At 38.6% G+C, this 12,045-nt stretch overlaps 2 long non-coding RNA genes across 2 annotated transcripts in view; both read left to right on the forward strand.

The window, feature by feature from the left end:
• The first annotated feature begins 2,922 nt into the window (after positions 1 to 2,922).
• LOC116591288 overlaps positions 2,923 to 12,045 on the forward strand; it is a 76,463-nt gene continuing 67,340 nt past the window's right edge. Inside the window, exon 1 of the long non-coding RNA XR_004285934.1 lies at positions 2,923 to 2,986. This is a non-coding gene — a long non-coding RNA (uncharacterized LOC116591288). The remainder of the gene's footprint in view (positions 2,987 to 12,045) is intronic.
• Positions 8,021 to 12,045, forward strand: part of LOC116591287 — a 35,542-nt gene continuing 31,517 nt past the window's right edge. Inside the window, exon 1 of the long non-coding RNA XR_004285933.1 lies at positions 8,021 to 8,538. This is a non-coding gene — a long non-coding RNA (uncharacterized LOC116591287). The remainder of the gene's footprint in view (positions 8,539 to 12,045) is intronic.

A 12,045-nucleotide genomic window follows, 5' to 3' on the forward strand; every position in this document is an offset into this window, starting at 1 on the left:
AGCCTGATAAATTTCACTGCAAAATGAAGACCACTTCCATGCTTCCTATGGAATATAGGACCAAGTCTCCATCACCTCAAAGTCATGGCAGAATCTATAGACTTATGTTTGAAAATGAAGAGGGATGAATAAAACATACTTGTTTCAATGGTGGGTTTCTGGTCTCTCATCCTCAAAAGCTTGATGCTCATCCTATTAAAATGCTACAGAAAGTGTGCCATACGAAATAAGCATCCAGAGGTTCTAAGCAAAACATCATGTCTTGAAGTTAGGAAGGTTAAATGGTCTCTATAATTTAAAGCTGTTCTGTTATAGAGCTGCTAGAGATGCCACAAAGGAGAACGCCTTCTTAATTCTTGATGTTTATTTTATTGACTCATTTTATTTGGAAGGGCCGGTCATATTATTGCCTCTGGTGCAGATGAGACTGAGTAAATATTCATGCTGGAAATTAATTCTTGAATAGCTCTGTAACATATACTTAAAAACAATAGTGGATATCCTTTATCTTTTAGTTCTAGGCACTATCACTTTCTTATTAGTGACTTAGAAATACCATATTTCTAGCACTTTCCTCTGAAGAGGAGAAGTTATCATATAACTCAGTCCTCTTTGGCCTAGTCTATAAACTAATAAAGTTTAGAGGGAGAATAAATTGGACTCTTGATAAAAATGGGGTTTTAGGATTCTTTAAGAGGAAACATCAGTTTCGTGTATGGCTTTTCAGTCTGCTTAGTCTTTTGTTATGGATTCTGCGTTTATTACTGAATGGTTAATATACTTAGAACTGGGCATCCCAGTGACTAAGTGGGACTGTAAGAGTCTCTGGACAAACGTTCCTGCTGGGCCAGAAATGCTATCACAATTTTCGTAAGGAAAAATTATCTCAGTGTTTGTCTTTATTCTAATTTAAATCACACGGTGATTTGCTAAAGCTTCAAAAATGCAATTTAATCCTGTTCAGTTTCCAAAGAGGGGTGAACACACAATGAAATGAATTAGTGAGGCCAGTCATAATCAAACACTGTAGAAAGCCAGGAAAACCCACCATATGCCAAGGGTTTTGTAAACAGATATTCTGTCTGGGAAAAAAACTGACATACTGTTTGTGTGTGTGGGTGTGTGTGTGTGTGTACTGGTGGAGGTAAGATATCTCTTAAGGAGCATTACCCCTTTCAGGAAATTTGTTCTTATGACTTAAGAGCCACACCAAAATTGTCACTGTATTTTCTGAGTAGTTAAATTCTTCTGGGAGATGAGGACAAAATTTGGTCACTATGAAGGAAGTCTCTTCTCGTCTCATATCTTGGCTAAAGATGGAGCCCTCATTCTCTCTAAAGGTAATTTGTTCATCTGATAGAATGCCATTGAATCAGCAACAGTCACAGAGTAAAACTCAAGTTAAGAAATGCTGCTTTGAAGAGGCAGCAGTATAGCATTTTGAGTAAGACAGTATGGCCCTGTAGGCTGGCTTGGCTACTAATTACTTATATGGCCTTGGGCAAGTGACTTAACTTCATTGAGCTGTGGTTTTTTTCATCTGTAAAATGGGGATAATAACCATAGGATGTTTATGTTTGGTTTAAGGAAGGTAAATAACTGAAGTGCTTAGCACATATTTACATTGTAAATATTCAGTAAACATTAAAAGTTATTATTAATATTACTACTGTTATTACTATAGCAGTCAAAAATACCCCAGCTTTTCTTCATGTAACAAATTGTTATTGTGCATTTACTGTGTGTCAAGCCTTACTAAATACTGGGGATTAAGAATCTGCCTCTCTGTTGGTTATAGACAGTGCTTTCTGCTTTCTGACCTTAATTCTTTAAAGACAAAACTTGGCAGGGAATCATTCACTTAAACAGATCAACCCATTACCACATTAAAAAAAAATTTAATACTAATATATTTTAGTGATACTTAATGAACAACTATAGCAACAACAAATAAAGAAATTCAAAGGGTCTCTGGGTGGCTTAGTTGATTAACTGTCTGCCTTTGGGTTATGTCATGATCCAGGAGTCCTGGGGTTGAACCCCACATCTGGCTCCCTGCTCAGGAGTCTGCTTCTCCCTCTACCTCTCCCACCTCCCCATCCCCAACTTGTGCACACTCTCACACTCTTTCTCTCTCGCTTACTCTCTGAAATAAATAAAATCTTAAAAGAAAAATCCAAGCACACTTAAATGGACTTCGGTCTCAAATAAAATATTGATAGTGGGGTTGCAATCAGGATTATAGAAGAAATGGGCCGAGTATTACATGCCCCTGCAATGCTCTCACATGGATTATTATTTTTCTTTTTGCTCCCCTCCCCTTTTTAAGTCTGATACATGCTAAGATTTTCACATTCATAGCTACCACCTGCTAAAATGTGGTTTTGCCTTTGTACAAGCATGGCATCCCCATGCCAGTTATGTTTGCTTGTGTACCTCTGGCAGCGGGAGGGAGAATCCCATCAGGCTGCATGCAGGGTGTGAGCTGTCTGTCTCCTACTCTGGGTCTCCCCAGTGAGCGCACTTTAAGGTCTCCCTTCCTGGAGAATGTGCTCTGCAGCAGGGTGGACTGTAGGCCAGGGACTTGTCTGGGCTTCCCATTAATCTCTGAAGGTGGGAGGGTAATCCCTTCACAAATATGGGGATGGGGGTCGCTCTAAGACTGGCAAATAATAAACAATGAGAGTTTTTTGGTTTTGTTTTTTTTTTTATCCTGGATTCCTCCAGCCCTCCTCTCTGTGGTCCTCAGCAATAATTTAGGCCTTGTCTTCCTCTCTGAAGGATTTAAATGGAATGACCTTAATTCTTGCTTTGTTTGCACTCTTATCTTTTAAGGAGCTGCAGTGAAGACCAAGACAAACAGTAGATTAACAGTGGTACCTTTTATAAAGCTGGTTAGGTCCTAAAATATGCTGAAAGGAAAACAAAACCAAAAAGGGGGAAAAAAAAAAAAGTGGAATCAGGGCTAAGACAGAAGCCTTTGTCGGTGAGTTTGAAACAGCTCCTTTCCTTTCAGTCGTTACAGATATTGACCTTCCAGTAAAATATTTCTTTTGTGTGTGAAGGTTTTGCCAGGATAGCATTTATAGTATTAAGCAGGTACCTAGTAAGTGTTTCTAAACAAATATTACTTTACTGCCTAATTTTTGGTTTAAGGGGAGAGTTGTACTGAGGATGAATTCAGAAAACATTTGATTATGGCTCATGTGCTGCTCCTTGTAACAGGGGCTATCAAGTGGCTAACCCTGTCAAAACCAGAATTCCAGAGATGCTGTTCCATGTGGAGTCATTAAGAGAAGCACAGGCTCCTTGAATCTCTTTTAGCTCCTGTGGATTTGAAGGAATTTACAGAGAAACTTCCAGGACGCCTCAGCTATATCCAGATGAAAGCCAGAGCACTATCATGTGGCAGAGCTGAAAGTGTGTCTCTGGAAAGAAAAAATGTATCTTACAGCTCCACAGAAAATATTTCTAGAATCAGCTTCTGTTTCCTTGAAGGGATGCTACTGAAATTGTTCAATTTAATTTAAAGTTAAATAAAAATGTGAAAGGCTAGGGTACATTAATAAGACGATCCATCTGCTTAGAATAATAGGATAATTCACATCTTCATTGTCAGAGCAGAAAGCCTCCGATAAGGTCAATCATTAAACTCAATAGTTTCATTCTTTGATGCCATCTCACTTAGATTCTCAGTGCCACTTGTCTGTCCTTCTTTTCCACTATGCACCTGTATTGCAAATTTAGTTCCATTAGGTAGATGCTTGCACCATTATGAAGCCTGATTCCATCATGTTTAAAGTGCCAAGCCATTTAAATACGGTGCAGTCTTTGGTCATATTTAATCCAAACATTTACACACATCCAGCTCCTTCTTATCTTTTTAAATAGGATGCAGGGCTTATTTTTAAATTACATCCTCATTCATGCTTTATAAAAGCATCAAGAAAAATCGTCCATGAGATTTAAATTCTGGTCCACACGTGCTGCTTCCAATTCCTGGCATGGCCATTAAATCCTAGCCCCAGTGTAATTCCCGGCATGACACTCGGTGTTGAGGCAGAAAAGATAAAATAGAAACAGCCATTTTTTCCCCCCACTCTTAGGAATTATACCACACTGAAGTGTTATGTAGCTTTTGCTTTCTTCTCTATACCTAATTTAAAGAGCATTTTTAAATAAGCATCCCCCGAAAAGGGACGTCAGTGGAAGGTTAATGATGCTTGAAATGAAGCAAATACTTACCCAAAACTGTGAAGTGTGCGTGATTTCTTTCACCATGTGAAGTCGGTTAGAGTTGCATCTATGTGGGGAGGGTTCTGTTGATGTAGTAAGTCTTACCATGGCTTGGGTACTAGGACTAATCCCAGTATATCCCAGCAGTTCTGAATAATCCATGGTTCCCCTAAACCCTTGGGATTGTCTTTCCCACAGATTCCCTCTGTTGTCAGTTCCTAGTGTCAGTATGCCTGAAAGATATAAGTGCTCTAGCTTTCTTTCTTCCATTGCTATATGTAGATACTAGTGCAGTAAGAAATCTGTCTTGTCAACAGATTGGATGAGCAGTTCAGCCAAACTACTTTGTACTTAGACAAGCAGACAACTTGGTCTCCACCTAACTTAACCTCATTGTGTACTTAAAAAAAAAAAAAAAAAAATTCCTCACGCTGCATGAGGGCTGCTGGAGGCGTCTGTGTGCTAGAGCTCCCCAAATGATCAGAACCGTGCAGTTGTCCTGGGCGCACTTCTTTGTAAGGCTGCCATTGTTCCCACTCACCTAGAGAGCTTGTAGGTAGCCTAAGAGGTTTGTGTGCGTGTGCGTTTTAACAAATTTTCAAAAGTTGCCATGGGGAGAGAATAGAAAGAAAGCCCTTCAAAAAGAAAATTATTTTCAAAGCATCATCACCAGAAAAACACCCCTGCAATGGATATCTTTGAAGGTCGACTGCAATCTGAACTAATTGGGGAGGGAGGGGGAGAGCTTTCAGATTTGCTCACCTTTTGTAAGGGGTCTCAGAGAAGTGATTGGTAGCCAAACGCTTCCTGCAATGAGTGGTTTGGGCACTTTCTAAGCAAAAAGAAAGGCTCCTCCAGTTTCTTCTTTCTCGTGTCACTGAGAGAGGTCACCACCTTCCCTCTTTTACTTGCCACTTCTGATTATTGGGTAGGTTCTGCTCCAAAAGTCATCTTTTGTTGCAAGGACATTAATCTTCTCCCCAGTGTTGAAATGCTTGGTAAGAAGGAGGGGTGGAAGCGGGAAAACTGATCTCAAAAGCCTCAAGATCACAGCCGAAGAGTGTTATTTTTAGACCTTTACTGAAAATCAACTTCAATCTGTGTGAATGTACTACATTAAACCAATAACAGACAACAAGCTTATGAATATTTGGCACAGTGATGAAATCGGCTGCAGCCCTTCTGCTGTGGGAAGGAAGAGAAACACAATCTAGGAAGTGCTGGTACTCCTCCTTGGAGTGTGTCTGTTGTGATTGCTAGCTGGTTTCCACAGATCCTTGCTGAATATTATGCCATTAAACAGTATGAAAGAAAATCAAAATATATGTTTACAGAGTACTAAATAGTAAGTGCCCTTTCAAATGCCTTTAATGGCTAGGCTTTAAAGTCATCGTGGAGTACCCTCAGAAAGGGAGAGCTGCGTGTTTCACAGATTTCTGTGGCTGTAAACCACTATGAGATGCTGGATGAAAGCAGGCTGAGATGTATGAACACCCCACACTCGGTACCCTTAAAGGCATATTCGGAAAGAGAAAACAGCTCTCTGCCATACATATTCTTCAATTGTAGTTTTAACTGAGAAATTGGTGATGTCTCAGCTGTATTTTCTCAGAACTTGAGTGTCAATCAATGTCTGCTTCATTGGAATAATGGATATTTTTCCTGGGACAGGTAAAGAAGGGATATATGTTTGGATGGTGAGTTGGAGTGAGCAGTGACTAAATACAGCAAAATACTTGCAGTGTGAAAATACATTTATAATTAAGAGCATTTAAGAGTAAATACGGTCCTTGTAGTATACTCTTGATTGTGTTTGTACTGTTATGTTAGATGGACTAGTACTCCATGTATGACAGACGCACAGGTCAAGGTACCTGAATAGGAAGTCCAGAAATAGACCAAAAACATAGACTTTAGCATCTGGTAAAGGGAGTATATCAAGTCAGTGAGGAGAAAAGATGGATTATTCCAGAACTGGAGATAGGGTAAGTGGATAGCCATCTGGAAAAATCTAGAGTTGGATCTATATCTTATGCCCTCCACAAAGATAAAGCTTAAATATTAATATTAAATATTTTAAAAAGGAAAACATTGAAAAATGAAACCATACAAGTACTACAAAAATGCATGGGAAGGTTTCTTCATAGCCTTAGAGTGGAGATGGAGAAAATGGACAGAACCACAAAAGCTGTGTATGACTACATGATCATCAGAATTTCTTTATGGAGAATACCTTCATATGCAAAGTTAAAAGACACATGACAAGTTGGGGAAAATATTTGCCCACTCATAACCCAACAAATTTCCAAAAACATGAAGCACTCCTAGAAATCAGTAAGAAAAATATCAGCACCCTAACAGAAATATGGGCAAAGTATCTAAAGAGAGGATTAACAGGAAAAGAAACACAACAGGCTCTAAAATATATGAAAAGATATTTGACCTCACTCATAGCAGAAATTTCAATTAAAACTGTAGAATGGTACTATTTTTTAATCTGTTGGATTGGCAGAATTTCAGAAATTTAATATTATCCTTTGTTGGCAAGGTATGTGAAAACAAGTATTTTTGTACATTGTTGAGGGAGTGTAGATTGGAACTATTACAGAGTGTCATTTGACAATTTTCATCACATTTATAAATGCAAATCTATTCTTTAATCTAGGAATTTCACTTCTGGAAAATTCTAACTTATACCTATGTTTGTACACATAAAAATAACAAATATACAAGGTTACTTGTTATAAAAAGCAAAATATTGAGAACAACCTAAATATCCATTCATAGAGTTTGCTTAAATAAATTTTAGTACAGCTTTACAGTGAAATACTATGCTGTTGTAAAAAGAAAAGAAAAGGAGAAGGGGGAAGATCTTTGTGTTCTGATATGGAAAGACCGTCTAATATACTGTTAAGTGAAAAGTGTAGAACGCTGAATAGCATAATACCACTATGGAAGAGGTAGAATAAGAATCCGCATTAGTGTTTTCTAATATTTGCATAAAGAAGTTTTGGAAGACTACACAAGAATCTAACAACAATGTTTGTATGTAGAGGATTAAGAGAGAACTAGATAGATTTCAAGGGGTGAGAGGGAAACTTGTCAGAGTAAACCATTTCATCTCATTTAATTTTTAAATCACATTTTACTAAATGTTATCTACTTAAAAATTTGTACATTAAAATAAATGAAGTAGTTAAATAAAAATTAAACCATTCTAAAATCAAGTAAACAAACAAATGAAAAAGTTTGTAGTGACAGAAATTATACCAATACTGATGAAAGTAATTGCTGATTAAGGCAAGTATAGGTCTACCAAGACAATGATAAAAGAAGATTAGGAGCAGTTTTTCATAGGAACTATTATTATTTTGGTCCCTATCTATGTAATATCCCTTCATTTATCATTTACCTATGACCTGTATCTTCCTTTTCTGGTTACAAAATGTGGAAAATTGAAAATTAAATTGAAGAATGATTATATTTATTTTGGTTGGCTTCAAAAACCTGTTACCTTATGAATAAAAAGTTTTTTTATAGTGAGCTCTAATCTTTAAAAAATCACTTCCACATTCTCCAAGTAGAAATTAACTATAGTGCTCTTAACCACCAAAAGAAAATTTGCCCAACTCTTAATTCTGCTTCATTCCTAACTTCCAACTTGGTATCTCTGGGTTAAACAGAACATAAGGTTAAAGTCACAGAGCCTTGAGAATCAAAGAGTTGACGCTACAATTGTAGAGTTAAAAACTATATTTACTCCAAATTGCAAAATGGTAGGTATTGTATGTGATGTTTAAGTTGCCGCAATTGTTCTAGTAATAAATGTAATATTCAGCAGCATTTTTCATAGATTACTCAGTTCGTCATTAGTGCCATTTGCCTCTTTATAATAATGTGCACTTTCCTTTAGAAAGAGCTTGGTTATTTCTTTGGTTGGGCCTATTTGCTCCTTTTTTATGTGAGATTTTTCAATACTATGAAATGATGCAGAGCAAAAAAGGTCCATCCACTTCACTCTCGTGTTGCCTCCTGCGCTACCTAAACCACAACAGAACAATGACAGACAACAGAGCCTTTCTCCTCTCTAACAATTCAATCACCATGACAACCAGCAGAAGAACGTTGGGCCAGAAAAAAGCATTGAGCTTGAGGGACTAGACTAATCAAAAAATGGAATAACATGGCAACAATTACCCTGATGAGTGAGAGGGAAGCTGCGGATGCATTCAGACACCTATGGCACTGCAGACTCCACGCACTCAGCATTTTGTGTTTAGTGTCTTGTGTTTTTGAGAGCAGGTAAATAGACAAGATCGAATTGTGTAACAGAATGTCAGTGCTCTAGTTAAATAGAAAATTCCTTTCCTTTGGCTGTGCTACTTCAAGCGCATTGAAGAGGGTTTAGGGGAGATGAGGTTTTGAAGTGAAATGTGTAATAGATACAATATGAGTGCCACAAGGCAACGTTATTTAGTTTTAAAAAAGTAAACTTGGGGATGTTCCCCCCCATACACACACCCCCCCCTTTTTTTTTTCAAATATGTAGGCACAAGTAAAGGGAGAATGGTGTTAGGTTAGTGGCTCACACGGTCTTAAATCCACCTTCATGTCAGGAACATACATGATTCACCCTTCTTAACATGTTTCTGGGCTGTATCGATTTCTTTTGACAAAATCAAGCACTGTGATTTCAGCAGTGTCCATTCTGATGTCTGGAGAAGGATGCTTAAAGGGCATGACAATTTTGTGGGTCAGAAAGAGGAATATAGGGGTATAGCTACACGTTCTACTCATCTCCTGCCTCCACAGCTGCCTTGGTTTACTTCCAACACAATTCTCGCCATCCCAGAGGAGATGAACATATTATATATATCTCTTTCTTTTAAATGGCATTTATATTGGCATTTACTTCTTGGTTGTAGATAAGAGTGGTTGGATGGTAAATAAATTTTCCAACGCTGACCTCGGCCTCAATTTCTCTGATTAAATTTTTCCCACAATTTTTGTACTTTTCTAGGTGCTGTGCTTAATCAATTTGGTGGATTTTTAAAAAGATTTTATTTATTTATTTGACAGAGAGGTAGAGAGCACAAGTAGTCAGAGCAGCAGGCAGAGGAAGAGGGGAAAGCAGGTTCCCCACCAAGAGGGAGCCCAGCTCAGGGCTCGATTCCAGGACCCCTATGATCATGACCTGAGACGAAGGCAGACGCTTAACTGACTGAGCCACCCAGGCATCCCATGGATGTTTTTAATGAATCACATTATCTGGTTTTGATTTATCAATGACACATTTTTCTTCCCTCGCCAAGCAGAAAAAATGTAATTAGGATTATTTCATTAAGTCATAAACAGGAACTGATATCCTTCTTTAAAAAAAAAAAAGTGTAAAAGGTATGAAATACTGTCATTTTCACAGGGAAACTGGAGGTAAGAGGAATGAGACCTAAGTTTTCATAATGCTTAACTTAAACTATTTGTGTTGTGTGGGGTCATAAAGGCTCCAGTCTGCAACTTAGAACTAGTTCTGTCTCTGCATACTTCCTAGACTTCATCTCATGCCAGATCTCATGCTAGACTTCCTAGACTACAGCATCTCCAGTTACCTGTTCTAGAATGTGATGCATTTCCCTAATCTGATTATCTTGGCTTCTGTGACTCAATAGACCTATCTAAAATGGGTTGCTTTTTTAGTCTATGCTGTTTTTTTTAAATGGCTGGCAGGGAAGGAGAAGAGGCAGCTTTATGAGTTTACTTTGAGCCTAAAGGAAATGTGTATTAATGATGAGAACTTTTCTATATGAATGAGTGGGTTATTCTCTTCATTTTGGTCTTGGTTAGACCAATAATTTCCTCATAGAGATCGCTCATTGGGAAGATGATTTTAGATTGTTTGGCCTGGGTTAATTTTCTTGTTGCGCAGGTAAGAAGAACAGCACAGTCAGAATAAAGATAGCCACTTTTAAAATGTTTCTTTACTCATAGTTCATCTACTTCTCAAAAAGAGATTGAGGCAAGTTATACAAGAAATGGAATTCTAACAAAACAGAGACTCTTTAGTAGAAGCTAAAGGGCAGCAAACAAACATGAAGTGATAGCTGAAGAGAAATTGGTATCAAGGAATCCTAGCCCCAGAAGAGTACATCTTCCAGCTCTGAGCTTTCTAGCAGCCAGGCAAAAAGAGAAACTCTTATGAATTACAGAGCCCTCCTTGGCTTATCATAAAAATCATGTTAGTTCTTTAAGAGAAACAGCCTTTTACCATCTCTGAACTCCTCCAGCTGGAATTTGTCCTGGGAAGCAGTGTGTGAGAGGCAGCCAGTGAATTTTCACAAGAAGTTGGCTTTCAGCAGCACCCCTGGAGGAGGATTTGTTGTCCTGACTTTGGCTGATGTGCATCCTGAGCCAGGAGCAAAGTAGAGTCATTTTTTCCCTCTCTGTGATCCGGGAGGGAAGGGAAAGGGGAAAAGAAGGTCATAAAGAAGGGTCCACATCCCCTGAAAGCGAGTTATAACTGCTTCTTTGGAAACCAAAGAGTAGAGGAGGACTTGAATTTGACCAAAGTGTTTTTGTTTTTGTTTTTTAATCAAAGAGCTTCTTACTTCAAAGGTGAGGCAGCTGGTGACCGGATATTTGGAAGGGGCTCATCAGCTGCAGTGGGCCTCCTCCCAGAAAAAGGCCAGTTGAGCTACTGCCAGATCTCATGCCACATTCGAATGAAAAATGAGGGTTTTTTATGAGATTATTGTGAAAAGGTGAGAAAACAACTAAATGGGCTTTGTAGGAGATAAACAGTGATATCTTGAGTAGACCACACTTTACAAAAGCCAGATCTTATTTTAGACAACATAAGCACAATCATTCTTTCTACACAGTCCCTGATATTTTACTGTGCTGCACAGAAAATCTGCTTATCAGTTTTAACACCCTTCTCTGAGTTGCCAGATAAAAGGCCACAGCAATCGGAAGAAATTTATCTTTAAAATGTTTCTATTATACTTGGTGACAATGCCGTTTCCACTCAGGACTTCTCTAGTATGTATTTTTTTTCTTCCTATGGATGAAGCAGGAATCAAAAAGGACTTTTGCTCTGCCTCAGGAGAACAATACAGGCATGCAAACACGGATCCCGGGGTTGCATTACGCTCTGAAAGTGCTTCAGGGAGCTGGTGGTGCTGTGCATGTGCATCGAGGCAAGAGACTAGATATTCTCGGAAATGCTTTGCAGTACAAATTTGTATGGGGTCCCAAATGGAGTTCATTCCTGTCTAGTTCTCCCTCTTTTTATTTCCCTTCAGTGGCCTTTTACATCCTGGAGTATGTCTTAAGATGAGGCATCTGTTGAGGTTTCAGACGGAGGGAAAAAGCAGCCCCCTGTTTCAGTTTACCCTCCTGCACGCTGTGTTTTTCACTGCAGGATTGTGAGGCTGACGCTTACGGGGCATCTACGCTGTGCAGATACCAGCTGTGTCATTTCACTCACCTCATTGCTAATTCTCACTGCAGCCCTATAGAAACAGAGTCTTGTGCCTGAATTCTTGTATTAACCTGTCATTCACTCAACACAGTTTTGGAGAACCCATGCCACAGGCCAGAAGACCTAGTTGTAGATGTTGAGGACCCAGTGATAAATAAGATACGGCTCCCTGCAAAGAAATGGAAAAACTAACCAGCAAAAAAATTAAGGGACCTTACTAAGGAAAGTATAAAATCAGAGTATGAAACCATTTGTAGAATTCTGAAGCTCATGCTGGTTCCTCTCCCCACACCACCGCTTCTGTTTACTAGCTCCTGTCTTCTGTGACATTC

This window comes from Mustela erminea, chromosome 5, assembly GCF_009829155.1.
Source record: "Mustela erminea isolate mMusErm1 chromosome 5, mMusErm1.Pri, whole genome shotgun sequence".
Classification (NCBI taxonomy): Eukaryota; Metazoa; Chordata; class Mammalia; order Carnivora; family Mustelidae; genus Mustela; species Mustela erminea.